Source organism: Oncorhynchus keta, chromosome 20, assembly GCF_023373465.1.
Source record: "Oncorhynchus keta strain PuntledgeMale-10-30-2019 chromosome 20, Oket_V2, whole genome shotgun sequence".
In the NCBI taxonomy this organism is placed as follows: Eukaryota; Metazoa; Chordata; class Actinopteri; order Salmoniformes; family Salmonidae; genus Oncorhynchus; species Oncorhynchus keta.
In genome coordinates this window covers 4,627,068-4,642,576 of record NC_068440.1, presented here as the reverse complement: position 1 = coordinate 4,642,576, position 15,509 = coordinate 4,627,068, and the positions used below count along the sequence as shown (strand labels likewise).

At 44.4% G+C, this 15,509-nt stretch overlaps 1 long non-coding RNA gene across 1 annotated transcript in view; it reads left to right on the top strand.

The window, feature by feature from the left end:
- The window catches only part of LOC118399027 (uncharacterized), a 64,119-nt gene that overhangs the window by 23,458 nt on the left and 25,152 nt on the right, over positions 1 to 15,509 (top strand). The window contains exon 3 of the long non-coding RNA XR_004828742.2: positions 3,049 to 3,137. This is a non-coding gene — a long non-coding RNA (uncharacterized LOC118399027). The remainder of the gene's footprint in view (positions 1 to 3,048; positions 3,138 to 15,509) is intronic.

Below are 15,509 nucleotides of genomic sequence, written 5' to 3'. Positions count from 1 at the left end.
GGAGTACTGGGCCAGCCACTCTTAAATAGCACCTGGGCCAGCACAGATGAAACACCTTCCCACTAATGAGATGAACAAGACACCACAGGTGTAACACATACTGACTAACGATGTGACACCAATCGGTACGTCCTAAGTGCTAACGTACTAAAGTCCAACCTCAAAACATAAATGGAAAAACCAAAGCATGTAATAATATCCAATTCCCTCTCTTCTCTCAAAGTCTGAGTCACTGCTTTAACAGAATGTCAATAACAATGCAGGAAGGTTGAATTAGTCTCCGGTATCTCTCTGCTCTCCTCTCTCTCCCCTCCTTGACCCTCTTTCTTCACTGTCACTGACATCTAGAGTTTAAGTACTCAGGTTGTGCTGTAGAGATGGCTGGTTTCTCCCCAGTGTACAGTTAGCCAGTGCGCTAGCACTAACAGTCAGCCCCTGTCCAACTCACCACCTCCCATTTCTTCATCCCCCTCCTCCCTTTTTCTCTCTAACCCCTTCTCTCTCCTTCACTCTCTCACTTGGCTTCATATTGATCTGAATTCCTTTGTTTCTTATTGATCCGCCACTCCACCCTCTGCCGCATTAAACAAACATAAAGACACACACACACACACACACTCTGGAAAAGCACACACACACCCACTCACATAGGACATATGTGAACTGCGTCAATGCATGCACGTTGTGAAGACAGGTCTGTATCTGAATTGTATTGAATGGAAATACCACTATGCATGCATAAATATGCACTCACTCAGCGCTATTCCCGTCAATGTGTGTATCTCTCTGTCTCTATCTCTCTCACACACACCTGCGGACACAAAGGTCTCTACTAAATGACCGGACAAGCTAATGACACAGAATGGAGACCAGATTCCATATTGACCCAACACTCCAGAGCTGAATTGAAAACAGAGAGTCAGACCTTGCAGGTAACACAATTAGGCTAAAGCTGCTGTTCATTTTACAGTGTTGACGTTTTTGAAGGGGCTTTGCATTTTTGTTTAGTGTTGCATTGACATTGTTGTTTTTTGTCAACACTGGCACCACACATACAATTCATTCATAGAAGGATGTCTACAATCTTAGAAAACCCTTTTGAAGAACACGTTTTAGTTCCATACTGTGTAGAACCATTTTGGTTCCAGGTAGAACTCTCTTGGGTTCCATGTAGAATCCTTTCCACAGAGGGTTCTACATGGAACCCAAAAGGGTTCTCCGGGGACAGCCAGAGAACCCCTTTGGGACCCTTTTTTCTAAGAGTGTAGTATGCATCGGGAAGTATGAAAGACACAAGGGAAAAGTCAATGAGTATCCAGACCGAGATTCACTTGAGAATTCACTTTAAGAAGCATCAATATTTTAGGCTCAACTTCCTTCTTGCCGATTCAGAGCCAGAATGATGTGTCTCTGATAATGACCCCCTGGTTGTCTCTGACCTCTCAAACCATCCCGCCTCACAATCTCTGGTTGGTGTCATCAAGTTGCCGTAACACCTGACTGTTTAGCCTGGTCTTTGACCTCCTTTAAGGGCATGCTGTGCTCAATCAGACATCTCCAGCCATGGTTTCAATTCAAAGGGGTTGGGAGAGGCAGGGGAAGAGGGGCAACGCTTCCTCTGGTGATTTTAGATCAGAATGCACTGTAGGCAACACTGATCTCTTACTTAAGGTGTCTGCGTGCTTCCCATCTGAAACAGTTTGTGCATATATTACGGTGACATTTTGTGACATTGTCATTCGTTTTGTCCTTCAAGCAAGGGTTTTTTCGGCTGTTCGTACACACACAAAAATGTTTGAGGCAAACCGAAGATCGGAAGTTACATTTTGTGACGTTCTTGCTGGTTTTGGCCTTCGACAAGTTTTTAAAGGGCTGTTCGGAAGGCGAAGTCTACCCCCCTTCATCGGTAATTGGTCAACAGTAAGGATTATTCAATGAAGAGTTTGTTGTCATTCAAAGATAGACGACTCGTTTTCATATACATTTTTTTTCATTTGAGGAATACTGCACCAAACATCCTAGTTAAAAATATAAAAATGTGCGACTAAGATCTCCTTGGCAAAAATGTAAAAGTGAATGACATATCTTGACTATTTTGAGGAAGTGTATACTGGCTACGTGTCTCCAGATTGACAAACAGTACTAAGGATGCTTTTTTTTTTACAAGCCAAGTTGTTTTCAAGAAGGTCGAAGGTATGCAAGCACACTTGTTCGGTTCGCCCGCACCGAGTTCAGCCAGCTGAACTGAAGCATGCAGAGGCCTTAAGTGCATGCAAACACTGTGTTGAGATGAAATAATTATTGCATTTGTTTGGCTCACTACTATTTAATTTATAACGTCGGATTGTTAATGTATTATTCATCGCTATTGTCTTAAAACATCTCTTCACGGTTTTGTATGTCATGTTCTAGTCAGTCTTTGTCAATAAGCACAACAACATTGTGATCTTTTCACTCTTCCATTTTCCCTTTCATTATCTACACAGATAATATTGTGGATATACTCTGTTTCCTGACTTAAAGCTACATGATGTAACTTTTTGTTATAGATCTTTCATTCCCATTGAAGGCAAGTCTTAATAAGCTGTAGATCTGTTCTATGTGTGCTGTTTCTATTCTTCCCTTTCTAAAGTTTCATTTTTGCTCTTTTGCTTTGGTTTTGTACACCAGCTTCAAACAGCTAAATATACAATATTTTTTCTTATGGAAAATATATTTCACAGCGGTTTAGATGGTACAATGATTCTCTACATAATGACTGCTTGTTTAGTCAAAAACTGAAATTAGGCAAACTATTAGAATTTTAGTGATTTCTGCATAGTGTATCTTTAAGACTATGAGCTATTATGTTTTTGGTTCAATGGGTTTACTCTACTATTGTTATTTATTGTTCAAAGATTTACTTCACAAATGTTTAGCTTACATTATCCAACGCTCTATGTTTCCATCGGAAATAGCACTGGACAAGGTCAGGTCTGAACTGTGGACATATGAATTGATTTATTAATAGATGATAATAATAAACATCCTATTCTCTGTTGCTTTCAGGAATGCTGTGGTCTACTCTTGTCTTGAGTCCGTGGAAACTTCCCACTAAGGAGTAACAATGGAATGAATTTCAGTCCAGCCTAAGTAAGGTAAAGCTGCCTCCAATCTTTCTCTCTCTCTCTCTCACCCTTTTTTTCACACCCTCTTTTTCCCTCTCTCGCTCTCTCTCTCTCTTTGTCTCCTCTCTCTCTCTCTCTCTCTCTCTCTCTCTCTCTCTCTCTCTCTCTCTCTCTCAGACACACACACACACACACACACACACACACACACACACACACACACACACACACACACACACACACACACACACACACACACACACACACACACACACACACACACACACACACACACACACACACAGAAACGTGCACATATACACACATATGTGAATGTTCTGGCACCTTCAAATCTCATTCCACTCACAAACACTCCCACTAGTAGCTATTTCAAACAGATGGTAGAATATCTCATTTACATAAAACATCAAATAATGAGCTTTATCAACTTTTTCAATGGTCTTTATTAGAATTGGGTACAAGTACATTGACTTACATAGGCTACAAAAACACATGTTCCACACGTGCACACACACTCACAGGATTGGTACAATACCCATAGCAACTGAAAACTGCACCATAGTAACTATTGGGCATCTTGCCAAGCCATTGAGGTTGCCAGGCAGTGTCAGTGTTCCCATGGTAACATCTTATGCTGCCTTTGTAAATATGGGAGAGAGAAATGGGGGAAGAGAAAAGAGGGGTTGGGACTACTACAGCATCTTGTATCATCTTAAGAAAGCTAATAATTTATGGTCTGGGAGTAGCAGATACTTACCCTGGACTTGAATCAAGTTGTCATCTGGCTGAAGAGGGAAAGTTTGAGCCTTGCTCTCCCATGCAGAGAACCAGACCCAAACTCTAAAGAGGACAAGGGACTGAATATGACTCCAGAGAGGAGTATAACACATTTCAGCATCCTCCCCAACGTCTAACGGTCACATAAACACACTCTCATAAAAGTTCTGAAAATAAAGGGGGAAATAATTACCACATATCCACACAGTATACACAGTTTATACTCCCACCTGCTTCAGCTCTGGTGAGGTAATGCGTGTCACGTCGACTTGCCGTCCAACTCAATCTGCTTTTCCCGTTAGAAGAGGAGACAATGTTGGTTTGAGTCAAGACTCCCCACTCAACGATTTATGTGTTGCCATGCAGACTTCATGGACTCATGCTCTATGGCTGTCTGGGTTTCGCCACACACAGTGGCTTTTAGTTGTCTGTCACTCAAATCACAGTGGAGACATGTTAAGTCTTAAGATGTGTCCTTTTTTAAGTGTGTCAAAGGTGTATCTGTCACCTGAGCTCATTATTTGTCGCTTTGTATCCAGAGAATTACCTCAGTGATTGACAAAGATCAGACAGGCACGTTTGACACCAATGCATCTGTCACGACGCCCGAGTGTCTCTATCCAGTCAAGTCAGAAGCATATAATTTCAAAAAGCTTTTGTTTTGCGTTCCCTGCCTGTTAAGTCAAACTGTGTTTTAAATGTATTATCTTCCTCAAAGCTCATTTAAGACTTTGTCAATCTCTCAACTTTTGACTTAAAGAAACAGATGTTAAGTTTGTTCTTTTAACAAACAAACAAGCTTTGGTTACTTTTTCTTCTTGTCTTCCTTATATCCTTAAAGGATAAAAAATCATGTAACTGCTAGTTACTCAGAAGGGTGCCAATGTCCTATCTTCAGTGGATATCCAGTGGGACACTGTTTAAGTCCCAAAAGGCACCATGTTCCCTACATAGTGCACTAATCTTGGCCCTGGTCAATGGCTGTGCACTATATTGGGAAAACGGTGTAATGTGTGAGGTAGACACTGTAAGTTACAGAGATGGGCTGGGAGGGAGCCACCCACTGTGAAACAGCTGGAAAGTTTGACCATCCATCAGTCAACTGGGCAGTGCCAAGTTTTGGATTCTGTCGTCGGATGTGCTTCCCTCTCTCACCTTAACAAGCCCAACTCTGGTGTCTGGTGCAAAGTCACAGATTCCCAGACAGAGCCGAATAAGTGCATGTACTGTCACTTTCTGAATATGCAGAGAGGAATTTCTAATTCTTTATTATATCTAAATATTCTTCATCAATATTTGTCTTGAAGGTGGAGCTCTATGCTACGATCCTACGACCCTCCCAATTAATTTGGTGTCAATCAAGTTGTTTGAATAGTAATCTACAATAGCTTCACATAACCCCAAACCAACCGGGGTTCATAAACCATGGACTGGCATCCGACGCAAGGGCTTTCCATCAGGCTTACATTGGCACACAAAAAAAAACACACACACAAACAGACTGGCAGAGAAATGGCATTGGCACAACCATGCCGCATACACGCGTGATTCGACTACGAATGAGACAGTGAGAGAGATTTGAAAGAGGAGGAGCGGAATCAAGGGGATGAAGAAGGGAGACCTGTATGAAAAGAGAGATTGTCCAACAACAACAAAAAAAGAGCTGGAAAAGATTTCTCAGACAAATGTTTGATGAAGGACAACTGAGAGGCACTTCGAGGCCGGGGAAGCTGGCCAATGAAAGCGAATGAAAGGTAGACAGACGGCTTTGTGGGGTAGACTGAAGGAGAAAGAAAGCAAGAAAGAGAGGAGTGGCGAATGGGGTTTGCAGTTGGATGCAACACGAGTAAAAAAAAAAAAAGATGACCATCTGTAATGTCTCCACTGATCATACTTTTCATAATAGCATACGGTTTGAAATAGGCACTAAATCTATTGAAGGGCATAAAAGTTGGTCTTTCCTACCTGATATATCTATATAATATATCAAACGAAGGGTAGAATCACTTAGCAAGATAGCAAGACCGGCTATGGTGATGGCATTTATGCTCATACATAGTCCGAGACAAAAAGCCACTGACGTAATTGTCGCAATATGAATTTCCCAGTCAATATGCATCAGTTGACATGAAACCTTGATCCCGCTCCTCAACCTTTTGGTCAACAGAAATTCAGTAAGGCTTTAGCTAGCCAACTCAGAAGTGAATCCTTTTTTGGGGTGCATTAACCAAGCTGAATGGGGAGCCTAGCAAAGCTGTGGAGCTATCAAGTAATCAGTGAGTCCTTCAGGCACAAAGGAAGAGTGTCAAAACAGCACCATTGACTTCCAACAACAGCCAATTTACTGCTGTTATTATCAGAGAGGAAAAGAGCTATACCTCACTCTGCAGTCTGTACGCGCCTATCAAAATCAGCTCCCTGTGCTGTGAGATAGACTGACCTAATGTTGAGCTGTAGATCTGTACCTCACTCTGCAGTCTGTACTCGCCTATCAACATCAGCTCCTGTGCTGTTAGATAGACTGACCTAATGTTGAGCTGTAGATCTGTACCTCACTCTGCAGTCTGTACGCGCCTATCAAAATCAGCTCCCTGTGCTGTCAGATAGACTGACCTAATGTTGAGCTGTAGATCTGTACCTCACTCTGCAGTCTGTACTCGCCTATCAACATCAGCTCCTGTGATGTTAGATAGACTGACCTAATGTTGAGCTGTAAATCTGTACCTCACTCTGCAGTCTGTACGCGCCTATCAAAATCAGCTCCCTGTGCTGTGAGATAGACTGACCTAATGTTGAGCTGTACATCTGTACCTCACTCTGCAGTCTGTATGCGCCTATCAAAATCAGCTCCCTGTGCTGTGAGATAGACTGACCTAATGTTGAGCTGTAGATCTGTACCTTACTCTGCAGTCTGTACTCGCCTATCAAAATCAGCTCCCTGTGCTGTGCAGTGAGATAGACTGACATAATGTTGAGCTGTAGATCTGTACCTCACTCTGCAGTCTGTACGCGCCTATCAAAATCAGCTCCCTGTGCTGTGCAGTGGAGATAGAATGACCTAATGTTGAGCTGTAGATCTGTACCTCACTCTCCAGTCTGTACTCGCCTATCAAAATCAGCTACCTGTGCTCTGAGATAGACTGACCTAATGTTGAGCTGTATATCTGTACCTCACTCTTCAGGCTGTACTCGCCTTTTCAAAATCAGCTCCCTGTGCTGTGAGATAGACTGACCTAATGTTGAGCTGTATATCTGTACCTCACTCTGCAGTCTGTACGCGCCTATCAAAATCAGCTCCCTGTGCTGTGAGATAGACTGACCTAATGTTGAGCTGTATATCTGTACCTCACTCTGCAGTCTGTACGCGCCTATCAAAATCAGCTCCCTGTGCTGTGAGATAGACTGACCTAATGTTGAGCTGTAGATCTGTACCTCACTCTGCAGTCTGTACGCGCCTATCAAAATCAGCTCCCTGTGCTGTGAGGTAGACTGACCTCATGTTGAGCTGTAGATCTGTACCTCACTCTGCTGTCTGTATGCACCTATCAAAATCAGCTCTGTGTGCTGTGAAATAGACTGACCTAATGTTGAGCTGTAGATCTGTACCTCACTATGCAGTCTGTATGCGCCTATCCAAATCAGCTCCCTGTGCTGTGAGATAGACTGACCTGATTTTGAGCTGTAGATATGAACCTCACTATGCAGTCTGTATGCGCCTATCCAAATCAGCTCCCTGTGCTGTGAGATAGACTGACCTGATTTTGAGCTGTAGATATGAACCTCATTCTGCAGTCTGTACGCGCCTATCAAAATCAGCTCCCTGTGCTGTGAGATAGACTGACCGAATGTTGAGCTGTAGATCTGTACCTCACTCTGCAGTCTGTACGCGCCTATCAAAATCAGCTCCCTGTGCTGTGAGATAGACTGACCTCATGTTGAGCTGTAGATCTGTACCTCACTCTGCAGTCTGTATGCGCCTATCAAAATCAGCTCCCTGTGCTGTGAGATAGACTGACCTAATGTTGAGCTGTAGATCTGTACCTCACTCTGCAGTCTGTATGCGCCTATCCAAATCAGCTCCCTGTGCTGTGAGATAGACTGACCTGATTTTGAGCTGTAGATATGAACCTCATTCTGCAGTCTGTACGCGCCTATCAAAATCAGCTCCCTGTGCTGTGAGATAGACTGACCGAATGTTGAGCTGTAGATCTGTACCTCACTCTGCAGTCTGTATGCGCCTATCAAAATCAGCTCCCTGTGCTGTGAGATGGACTGACCTAATGTTGAGCTGTAGAACTGTACCTCAATCTGCAGTCTGTTCACGCCTATCAAAATCAGCTCCCTGTGCTGTGAGATAGACTGACCTAATGTTGAGCTGTAGATCTGTACCTCACTCTGCAGTCTGTACGCGCCTATCAATATCAGCTCCCTGTGCTGTGCAGTGAGATAGAATGACCTAATGTTGAGCTGTAGATCTGTACCTCACTCTGCAGTCTGTTCTCGCCTATCAAAATCAGCTCCCTGTGCTGTGAGATAGACTGACCTAATGTTGAGCTGTAGATCTGTACCTCACTCTGCAGTCTGTACGCGCCTATCCAAATCAGCTCCCTGTGCTGTGAGATAGACTGACCTAATGTTGAGCTGTAGATCTGTACCTCACTCTGCAGCCTATCAAAATCAGCTCCCTGTGCTGTGAGATAGACTGACCTAATGTTGAGCTGTAGATCTGTACCTCACTCTGCATTCTGTACGCGCCTATCAAAATCAGCTCCCTGTGCTGTGAGATAGACTGACCGAATGATGAGCTGTAGATCTGTACCTCACTCTGCAGTTTGTACGCACCTATCAAAATCAGCTCCCTGTGCTGTGCAGTGAGATAGACTGACCTAATGTTGAGCTCTAGATCTGTACCTCACTCTGCAGTCTGTACTCCCCTATCAAAATCAGCTCCCTGTGCTGTGCAGTGAGATAGACTGACATAATGTTGAGCTGTAGATCTGTACCTCACTCTGCAGTCTGTACGCGCCTATCAAAATCAGCTCCCTGTGCTGTGCAGTGGAGATAGAATGACCTAATGTTGAGCTGTAGATCTGTACCTCACTCTCCAGTCTGTACTCGCCTATCAAAATCAGCTCCCTGTGCTGTGAGATAGACTGACCTAATGTTGAGCTGTACATCTGTACCTCACTCTGCAGTCTGTATGCGCCTATCAAAATCAGCTCCCTGTGCTGTGAGATAGACTGACCTAATGTTGAGCTGTAGATCTGTACCTCACTCTGCAGTCTGTACGCGCCTATCAAAATCAGCTCCCTGTGCTGTGAGATAGACTGACCTAATGTTGAGCTGTACATCTGTACCTCACTCTGCAGTCTGTATGCGCCTATCAAAATCAGCTCCCTGTGCTGTGAGATAGACTGACCTAATGTTGAGCTGTACATCTGTACCTCACTTTGCATTCTTTACGCGCCTATCAAAGTCAGCTCCCTGTGCTCTGAGATAGACTGACCTAATGTTGAGCTGTAGATCTGTACCTCACTCTGCAGTCTGTACTCGCCTATCAAAATCAGCTCCCTGTGCTGTGCAGTGAGATAGACTTACCTAATGTTGAACTGTAGATCTGTACCTCACTCTGCAGTCTGTTCACGCCTGTCAAAATCAGCTCCCTGTGCTGTGAGATAGACTGACCTGATGTTGAGCTGTCGATATGTATCTCACTCTGCAGTCTGTATGCGCCTATCAAAGTCAGCTCCCTGTGCTGTGAGATAGACTGACCTAATGTTGAGCTGTAGATCTGTACCTCACTCTGCAGTCTGTATGCACCTATCAAAATCAGCTCCCTGTGCTGTGAGATAGACTGACCGAATGATGAGCTGTAGATCTGTACCTCACTCTGCAGTCTGTACGCGCCTATCAAAATCAGCTCCATGTGCTGTGAGATAGACTGACCTAATGTTGAGCTGTAGATATGTACCTCACTCTCCAGTCTGTTTGCGCCTATGAAAATCAGCTCCCTGTGCTGTGCAGTGAGATAGACTGACCTAATGTTGAGCTGTAGATCTGTACCTCACTCTGCAGTCTGTACGCGCCTATGAAAATCAGCTCCCTGTGCTGTGAGATAGACTGACCTAATGTTGAGCTGTCGATATGTATCTCACTCTCCAGTCTGTTTGCGCCTATCAAAGTCAGCTCCCTGTGCTGTGAGATAGACTGACCTAATGTTGAGCTGTAGATCTGTACCTCACTCTGCAGTCTGTACACGCCTATGAAAATCAGCTCCCTGTGCTGTGCAGTGAGATACACTGACCTAATGTTGAGCTGTAGATCTGTACCTCACGCTGCAGTGTGTACGCGCCTATGAAAATCAGCTCCCTGTGCTGTGCAGTGAGATAGACTGACCTAATGTTGAGCTGTCCATCTGTACCTCACTCTGCAGTCTGTACGCGCCTATCAAAATCAGCTCCCTGTGCTGTGAGATAGACTGACCTAATGTTGAGCTGTAGATCTGTACCTCACTCTGCAGTCTGTACGCGCCTATCAAAATCAGCTCCCTGTGCTGTGAGATAGACTGACCTAATGTTGAGCTGTAGATCTGTACCTCACTCTGCAGTCTGTACGCGCCTATCAAAATCAGCTCCCTGTGCTGTGAGATAGACTGACCGAATGATGAGCTGTAGATCTGTACCTCACTCTGCAGTTTGTACGCACCTATCAAAATCAGCTCCCTGTGCTGTGCAGTGAGATAGACTGACCTAATGTTGAGCTCTAGATCTGTACCTCACTCTGCAGTCTGTACTCCCCTATCAAAATCAGCTCCCTGTGCTGTGCAGTGAGATAGACTGACATAATGTTGAGCTGTAGATCTGTACCTCACTCTGCAGTCTGTACGCGCCTATCAAAATCAGCTCCCTGTGCTGTGCAGTGGAGATAGAATGACCTAATGTTGAGCTGTAGATCTGTACCTCACTCTCCAGTCTGTACTCGCCTATCAAAATCAGCTCCCTGTGCTGTGAGATAGACTGACCTAATGTTGAGCTGTACATCTGTACCTCACTCTGCAGTCTGTATGCGCCTATCAAAATCAGCTCCCTGTGCTGTGAGATAGACTGACCTAATGTTGAGCTGTAGATCTGTACCTTACTCTGCAGTCTGTACGCGCCTATCAAAATCAGCTCCCTGTGCAGTGAGATAGACTGACCTAATGTTGAGCTATAGATATGTACCTCACTCTGCAGCCTATCAAAATCAGCTCCCTGTGCTGTGCAGTGAGATAGAATGACCTAATGTTGAACTGTAGATCTGTACCTCACTTTGCATTCTTTACGCGCCTATCAAAGTCAGCTCCCTGTGCTCTGAGATAGACTGACCTAATGTTGAGCTGTAGTTCTGTACCCCACTCTGCAGTCTGTATTCGCCTATCAAAATCAGCTACCTGTGCTGTGAGGTAGACTGACCTCATGTTGAGCTGTAGATCTGTACCTCACTCTGCTGTCTGTATGCACCTATCAAAATCAGCTCTGTGTGCTGTGAAATAGACTGACCTAATGTTGAGCTGTAGATCTGTACCTCACTATGCAGTCTGTATGCACCTATCAAAATCAGCTCCCTGTGCTGTGAGATAGACTGACCTAATGATGAGCTGTAGATCTGTACCTCACTCTGCAGTGTGTACGCGCCTATGAAAATCAGCTCCCTGTGCTGTGAGATAGACTGACCTAATGTTGAGCTGTCGATATGTATCTCACTCTCCAGTCTGTTTGCGCCTATGAAAATCAGCTCCCTGTGCTGTGCAGTGAGATAGACTGACCTAATGTTGAGCTGTAGATCTGTACCTCACTCTGCAGTCTGTACGCGCCTATGAAAATCAGCTCCCTGTGCTGTGAGATAGACTGACCTAATGTTGAGCTGTCGATATGTATCTCACTCTCCAGTCTGTTTGCGCCTATCAAAGTCAGCTCCCTGTGCTGTGAGATAGACTGACCTAATGTTGAGCTGTAGATCTGTACCTCACTCTCCAGTCTGTACGCGCCTATCAAAATCAGCTCCCTGTGCTGTGAGATAGACTGACCTAATGTTGAGCTGTAGATCTGTACCTCACTCTGCAGTCTGTACTCGCCTATCAACATCAGCTCCCTGTGCTGTGCAGTGAGATAGACTGACCTAATGTTGAGCTGTAGATCTGTACCTCACTCTGCAGTCTGTACGCGCCTATCAAAATCAGCTCCCTGTGCTGTGCAGTGAGATAGACTGACCTAATGTTGAGCTGTAGATCTGTACCTCACTCTGCAGTCTGTGCGCGCCTATCAAAATCTGCTCCGTGTGCTATGAGATAGACTGACCTAATGTTGAGCTGTAGATCTGTACCTCACTCTGCAGTCTGTGCGCGCCTATCAAAATCTGCTCCGTGTGCTATGAGATAGACTGACCTAATGTTGAGCTGTAGATCTGTACCTCACTCTGCAGTCTGTACGCGCCTATCAAAATCAGCTCCCTGTGCTGTGAGATAGACTGACCTAATGTTGAGCTGTAGATCTGTACCTCACTCTGCAGTCAGTACGCGCCTATCAAAATCAGCTCCCTGTGCTGTGCAGTGAGATGGACTGACCTAATGTTGAGCTGTAGATCTGTACCTCACTCTGCAGTCTGTACTCCCCTATCAAAATCAGCTCCCTGTGCTGTGCAGTGAGATAGACTGACCTAATGTTGAGCTGTAGATCTGTACCTCACTCTGCAGTCTGTACGCGCCTATCAAAATCAGCTCCCTGTGGTGTGAGATAGACTGACCTAATGTTGAACTGTAGATCTGTACCTCACTTTGCATTCTTTACGCGCCTATCAAAATCAGCTCCCTGTGCTGTGAGATAGACTGACCGAATGATGAGCTGTAGATCTGTACCTCACTCTGCAGTTTGTACGCACCTATCAAAATCAGCTCCCTGTGTTGTGCAATGAGATAGACTGACCTAATGTTGAGCTGTAGATCTGTACCTCACGCTGCAGTGTGTACGCGCCTATGAAAATCAGCTCCCTGTGCTGTGCAGTGAGATAGACTGACCTAATGTTGAGCTGTCCATCTGTACCTCACTCTGCAGTCTGTACGCGCCTATCAAAATCAGCTCCCTGTGCTGTGAGATAGACTGACCTAATGTTGAGCTGTCGATATGTATCTCACTCTCCAGTCTGTTTGCACCTATCAAAATCAGCTCCCTGTGCTGTGCAATGAGATAGACTGACCTAATGTTGAGCTGTAGATCTGTACCTCACTCTGCAGTGTGTACGCGCCTATGAAAATCAGCTCCCTGTGCTGTGCAGTGAGATAGACTGACCTAATGTTGAGCTGTCCATCTGTACCTCACTCTGCAGTCTGTACGCGCCTATGAAAATCAGCTCCCTGTGCTGTGCAGTGAGATAGACTGACCTAATGTTGAGCTGTAGATCTGTACCTCACTCTGCAGTCTGTACTCGCCTATCAAAATCAGCTCCCTGTGCTGTGAGATAGACTGACCTAATGTTGAGCTGTAGATCTGTACCTCACTCTGCAGTCTGTACGCGCCTATCAAAATCAGCTCCCTGTGCTGTGAGATAGACTGACCTAATGTTGAGCTGTAGATCTGTACCTCACTCTGCAGTCTGTACGCGCCTATCAAAATCAGCTCCCTGTGCTGTGCAGTGAGATAGACTGACCTAATGTTGAGCTGTAGATCTGTACCTCACTCTGCAGTCTGTACGCGCCTATCAAAATCAGCTCCCTGTGCTGTGAGATAGACTGACCTAATGTTGAGCTGTAGATCTGTACCTCACTCTGCAGTCTGTACGCGCCTATCAAAATCAGCTCCCTGTGCTGTGCAGTGAGATAGACTGACCTAATGTTGAGCTGTAGATCTGTACCTCACTCTGCAGTCTGTACGCGCCTATCAAAATCAGCTCCCTGTGCTGTGCAGTGAGATAGACTGACCTAATGTTGAGCTGTAGATCTGTACCTCACTCTGCAGTCTGTACTCGCCTATCAAAATCAGCTCCCTGTGCTGTGAGATAGACTGACCTAATGTTGAGCTGTAGATATGTACCTCACTCTGCAGTCTGTACTCGCCTATCAAAATCAGCTCCCTGTGCTTTGTGATAGACTGACCTAATGTTGAGCTGTAGATGTGTACCTCACTCTGCAGTCTGTACACGCCTATCTAAATCAACTCCCTGTGCTGTGCAGTGAGATAGACTGACCTAATGTTGAACTGTAGATCTGTACCTCACTCTGAAGTCTGTATGCGCCTATCAAAATCAGCTCCCTGTGCTGTGAGATAGACTGACCTAATGTTGAGCTGTAGATCTGTACCTCACTCTGCAGTCTGTGCCTATCAAAATCAGCTCCCTGTGCTATGAGATAGACTGACCTAATGTTGAGCTGTAGATCTGCATTTTACAAATAAAAATAAAACCTGGATCTACCATCAGGGCAAGTGCTGCTTCATTGATTAGATTGAGAGAAGGGAGTATAACATATTAGTGCATATTAGTAGTGCATATTATGTACTCCCTGTTTTAGGCACTCCCATATGATTATTAAGACAGAATGTCTACTGATACAATAACTCATGTTGTGGTGATTGAAAGAGTGTGCTAAAAGAATATATCTAGCATCATAATTTCCAAATCACTACACTCTATGTCTTGATCATTCTTGTGTCACAATCTTATTGCCATCAGCTGATATTCTAGTGAAGAGAGATCCTACAGACCTTTTGATCTGAGTAAAGTGATGATTTTCAATCCACAGAGACAATACTTACATTCTGATGTTCTTTTTGTGGGAGAATAAAGAGAAAGTGAGAGAAAAAAGATGCGACTGAACCCAGCATTTCTAGACTGCTTCAGAATAATGAAGTATTCTCAGTATTCAAGGGGGTGAAGATTTTGGATGCACCACTTTATTGTTTAAGTACGTCAGACAGACTGCAGGTAGAGTGCCTGGCTTTGTGCTGTGAGACAGTGAAGGAATGCGTACCAAATGGCACCCTATTCCCTTATAGTGCCAGATCTGGTCAAAAGTAGTGCACTATAAAGGGAATAAAGTGCCATTTGGGACATAACCAAGGTCTTGCCATCAGTTGAAGGGGGAGGGGATGTCTTGAAGGTTCAATCACATACCACAAGAGGGAGACAATACCACAGAAATGCATTGGGTGGATGCATTTCTCAACCCTCACACATTTTTTTTATCACTTTGGAATCTGTACATTTCATCATGATACCCTGTACAATGTTAGGATATATTTAGGATTATATTAGGATATATTAACAAACCTTTCTAGAATTTTTATTTTATTTTTTAAATTCAGGATGACTTTCGAACCAATATTGAATTGTATCATCAATCGGGTGAAAAACATACTGTATTTAGAGTAAAAATACTGAAAGGAAACTCCAGCAGTGACCCTGCTCTAAGAGGGCTCTGCAGTGTGAGGTAGTTGGTTGTATTGTTTCGCATAATAAACAGCCTGGAGATAACTGTACAACCTTCTAGCTTTCCCTGCGGTGTCACCAATACATCATCAAATGGACCCCTTCTCTCGACTCCCCTGTGGTAAGTATGAAGAGTCGACTAAAGAC